Raw genomic sequence first — 5,852 nt, forward strand, 5'->3', positions numbered from 1 at the left:
TCAAATTTGTCTGTTAAAGTATTTGTTTCACTTAATTATATCACTTTAATCTCTAGAATGAGTTGATGGAAACTGTTTTACATAAGTCATTAATTTCACATATATATTCTTTCCCATTTCTGGAAGCCAGGAACCTGAGTACGCGGAAGAGTGCACTTTACCTTTAGTTAGCGATGTAACATGACACAACGAGATCTCAGCAGGCTACCAATTTGAGTCCCTGGGCCATTAGCTTCTCCCGCTGAGATCTCAGAACTGAGCGAAGGAAACAGCGGCATGGGAAACAACTCTCTGTCTTCCACAAGCAATTTACGTGGGGTTTTTCGGCGCTATATAATGGCTTTAAATCAAGCGACTTTCATGTGTTATTGTCAGTTTGATGTTGTCTTTTGTCTTTGATTTGGTTCCAAGGTAAAGTCAGACTCTAATCCCCTAAGTGTTCATGTTATCTTATCATAGCAGAGCACTGAAGAGAGTGACTTCAAAAGGGATTATCGGAGTCGTGACAAAACCGATTTGCTTGAGAAAAACTGCGGAAGAATTAAGATAATGAAGTGGACACATAAGAAAAGAGTTGGTCGGACGAAAGTCATCAGGAAAGCTTCTCCTAACAAAGAAGATTAACAAATATGTTGCCACACGAGAACAAGTCTCAAGGTCCATCTCAGTCGATGTGTGTCCTTGTTTACAAAATACGCAAAAAAAACGGATTCAGACCTTGGTTTTGACTCTACCTTACTATTCTTAAGGTCTATGAGACTCTCCCACACAGACACACACACACACACACCAAATACTGTACCACCCACTCTATAATGGGCTTGAGGTCCTGCAGGGCTTAAACCCATTTGTAAGGAGATAGAGATGAAGAGAGCAACGGAGAGAGAGAGAGTGAGCAGGAGTTAGAGATATAGCCAGAAGGGGGGAGGGAGAGAGAGAGAGAGAGAGGAGAGAGAGAGAGAGAGAGAGAGAGAGAGAGAGAGAGAGAGAGAGAGAGAAAGGGAGAGCGAGAGAGAGAGAGAGAGAGAGAGAGAGAGAGAGAGAGAGAGAGAGTGAGAGAGAGGGAGGGAGGGAGGGAGAGAGAGAGAGAGAGAGAGAGAAAGAGAGAAAGAGAGAGAGAGAGAGAGAGAGAGAGAGAGAGGGAGAGAGGGAGAGAGAGAGAGAGAGAGAGAGGGAGAGAGGGAGAGAGAGAGAGAGAGAGCTGGACAGGAGTGAGCATAACCTTGGTTTGCTCAGCGCCTCCAGGAGTGTGCCGTAGAAGAAGCTCCCTGTCTCCTGCCTCCCTTAGTTCTTCCCCGGCTGGCAGCAGACGGGCCAGGGGTGGAACATAACGTGGGCCGCGAGACGGAGAGGGACTCGAGGGAAGAGAAATGCAGGACAAAGGGTTTTGTTTAAACATAGCCGGAAGTAAGCCAATGTCGGCCCGAGACATACGGATTGAGTTTTGATTGTGGTATGTAGAGATGGGGTCCACATTGAGACCACATTTAATTAGAATCCCAGAAAAGGCACCCTTTTCGCTATTTTTGTTTTGCATATTTGACATTTGCAGATATTAAAAAAAGAAATGTGTCCTTTTGCTAAATGGCAATCAATGCGGATATTGACCATCTGGTTTGGCAAATAAAACAAAAACATTTGTGTTTGTCATTGTATTTATTTATGTAATATTGGTTGTGTAAATTAGTATAAACGATACCCTGCATTCTGGATCTTCCATTTCCTATACACAGATCTGATGGACAGTAGTACACATCACACATGATATCACCACTGAAGGTACTCTCTCTCTCTCTGTCTGTCTGCTGGGTTGCTCGTCAGCTGATATGGGGCACCTGTGCAGGTGTGGCCTGAACACTTAGGCCACGTTTATATGTAGCAGGGTATTTATAGAAACGAATATTTCCCCCCCTCCGTTTTCAAAAATAACATTGTGCACACAACATCGTTTTCAAAAAAGTTGTGGTTTACATCAAAACGCATAAATACGCCGTCGAGCGCAATTAAAGCCATGCAAGCCAATCAGAATCCGCAGAATCAACAACAACGAATAACACGAGCGTCTTCCTGTAACAAACAAACTGTAAACATAGGGCGCTCATATGACGTTAAGCATTTCCTGGCGCATAATGTGACGCTTCAGAACCTAAAACCCTGTTTCCCCCCGTTGACACGACAACACATAACCGGCGTTTTCAGAAATCTCCACTTTGGCCAGAGTTTTTAGAAATGATTGTTTTCTGTGACAAAAACAGTGTTTTTGTGTAAATGAGAGGCCAAACCGCGTGGAAATATCTGCATTTTCCCTTCGTGTAAACGGGGCCTTAGTTTAAACGTGTACAACGTCAGCCACTCTCTTTGGTTTTGTACTCTACTTAAGGTTTTGCCCTTTTGGGCTCAGTCTAATGTTTAGCTCTACATTGTGTTTACACACTACATCATCACAGCGCATGTTCCACTCATCCCTACAGTACACTTACCACTGAGTGTAGAGATTTCTATTATAGTCTGTTTATTTTCTTATATCTTCTCACTAGTCGCACCAGTACAGACAGCTGGGTTTGGCAGATTGGTTCTGCACTTAGCTTTATGTCCTCCAGCAGTACGACTGCTTCATAAAGGCATAGAAAATCTGCCCAATTACTCGACTGGAATAGTCGATTCCCAACATCAGAGACATTAAGGATTTATTTGTTTTTAAGCAATGTACGAATTCTTTGGCTTTGTTTTTCTATGTTCATTGGATGTTTGATTTTTAAGATGCGAAAGAAGATGGACTTCACTCGGTCTGCGCTGAGGTTTTCATCTGGGAGAAGCACCGGGTGTTCTTGTGCTTGAGCAGCCAGTGCCTCTGAGCTTCCACAGAAAGTTCATGAAAAGAAATGAACAGAATGCGCATTCTTTCAGGGGTTGTTTCAACCGCCACATGAGGGATTGAAGCCCACTCCTCTGCCTTTCGTTCTCTCCTCACACTCGAGGCAATGCTTGTAATATCCATTATTATTCATACTTGCTTTCTCTCTCCCTGTTAGGAAGCTGTTCACTTAGGCACTCGATTATTACACGTAAACATAAATGGACCCAAACGTACACGGAAGTGTCATGGTCTCCTGAGATGAGTTAACACAATGGTACGCTAATTTATGTACATCACCCCCTCCCGCAAGGCCCCCACCACAACAGCCGCCTTCTCTTAACCCCCCCCGCCCTCTCTCTCTCTCTCTCTCTCTCTCTCGCTCTCTCTCTCTCTCTCTTTCTTGCTCTCTCACTTTGTCAGTGTCTCTCTCTCTCTCTGTGTCCCTCTGTATGTCTCTCCCTTTCTCTCTCTCTCTCTCTCTCTCTCTCTCTCTCTCTCTCTCTCTCTCTCTCTCTCTCTCTCTCTCTCTCTCTCTCTCTCTCTCTCTCGCTCTCTCTCTCTCTCTCTCTTTCTTGCTCTCTCACTTTGTCAGTGTCTCTCTCTCTCTCTGTGTCCCTCTGTATGTCTCTCCCTTTCTCTCTCTCTCTCTCTCTCTCTCTCTCTCTCTCTCTCTCTCTCTCTCTCTCGCTCTCTCTCTCTCTCTCTCTCTTTCTTGCTCTCTCACTTTGTCAGTGTCTCTCTCTCTCTCTGTGTCCCTCTGTATGTCTCTCCCTTTCTCTCTCTCTCTCTCTCTCTCTCTCTCTCTCTCTCTCTCTCTCTCTCTCTCGCTCTCGCTCTCGCTCTCTCTCTCTCTCTCTATCTGTGTGTTTCTCTCTTTCTGGAAGTATTCCTTCATGATTATAAATAGCTTCTAATTAGCTCCTCCAGCCACGAGCAACAGAGTTGTTCATTAGGCGTCGACAGCACTCAGAAGAGGCAAAGCGAGGCTGATGGATAAAGTATAAGGATGTAGCAAATCCCTTTGGCTTTCAATTGTGACATTTTAATTTTTTTTTCTGTATTTTTTCAATTATTTGAAAGATATTCACTTGAGCTCAACTGCAGAATTTAATTAACATCCTATCCAATTGGGAGCAATAAATAATTGTTTTAATAATTTTACCGAAACATTCAATGACACTTTTGAATGTACTTTTTGGGTATTGTTTTAATGCTTGTTCTATGTTATAAAGCCTATTTCAGCTGCGCTTGAAAAAGTCCCTGGTCAATAATGAAACCTTCATGCGTCTGTTTTCTGTTTGTGGGCTGATGAATTACGAGTTAATTCCAATAAGTCCATATCACAAAACCTAATTTCCGATTTGCAGTAATCAGCATGTTTGTAATACAATCTTCGAGAAAAAAAATCATGTTCCAACAGGTGATTATAGTTCCCTTTTGACGTGACTTTTGATGGATTATTTATTTTTCTGAATGCAACAAGAATAACAAATGTTTAATTAAACGCACACACAAACACAAAGACACAAATGCTCTCTCTATCTCTCTCTCTCTCACACAAATTCACACACACACACACACACACACACACACACACACACACACACACACACACACACACACACACACACACACACACACACACACACACACACACACACACACACACAAGCTTTCTCTTCATACACACACACACACACACACACACACACACACACACACACACACACAAACATACACACAAGCTTTCTCTTTCATGCACACACACACACACACACACACACACACACACACACACACACACACACACATGCTCTTTCTATCTATCTAGCTCTCTCTCGCTCATGCAAAAACACACACACACACACACACACACACACACAAACACACACACACACACACACACACACACACACACACACACACACACACACACACACAATAACAAACACACACACACACACATACACACACACATGCTCTTTCTATCTATCTAGCTCTCTCTCGCTCATGCAAACATGCACACACACACACACACACACACACACACACACACACACACACACACACACACACACACACACACAAACACACACACACACACACACACACACACACACACACACACAATAACAAACACACACACACACACACACACACACAATAACAAACACATACTTTTTTCTTTTATTCTTTTATTCTTTGAAAGACAATTTCTTTGTGTGTGTGTTTGTGTGTGTGGTTGTGTGTATTGTGTGTAACACACAGCAAGGTTTCGTCCTTTATATGTCATTATTGGGGAACTCTGAATAAAAGGGTTGCCAAGCAAAGTGTCAGAGTCCTATGTCATCCCGTGCATAGTGAAACAGACAATATTTCAGATACATGCAAGAAAAATAATTTATAAGCTTCTTTTAAAAAACTAGGCGTGTTCCTCTCTCAGGATAATGCGGCTTAAGCTCTTTATTGACTTACTGTAATAGGGCTTAACCTTCTGGATGTGCACGGAGAGCAGCATCTGCTTTCATGTTTATTCTCCACCCCATTATAGGATACTCTCTCTATTATGATCCATCTGTTCACCTGGCAGGAGCCCGTCCGGTCATTATGCAATAGCTATGCTAAGGGTTGGTCCTCCCGACACAGAGCCACAGCAGTGCCTGCTTGTTGATCCTCGCCTGAAAAGAAGATTACATCCAACTGTGATATTTGTATATTAAACTATGGTGATTTATTACAGGGACTTTGACATTGCAGAAAAAAAATCCTATTATGTTTAGAATACCCGTAAACAGTGAGTAAGCTATGGAGGTCTTGGAATAGGTTGTTTGTTTTTGAGCTGCTGAAATTCAATGATGGCATCATCTGAGAATTCAATTAAAGGGATTTATGTAGTTGGAAATGAAACCGCTGGTATATCCTGAGATGAGAAGTGCAAGTGCAGGGAGAGTCAGAGGTGTGTGTTACTGCCAAATAAAGGTTATAGAGCAGTCTA

This window comes from Gadus morhua, chromosome 8, assembly GCF_902167405.1.
Source record: "Gadus morhua chromosome 8, gadMor3.0, whole genome shotgun sequence".
In the NCBI taxonomy this organism is placed as follows: Eukaryota; Metazoa; Chordata; class Actinopteri; order Gadiformes; family Gadidae; genus Gadus; species Gadus morhua.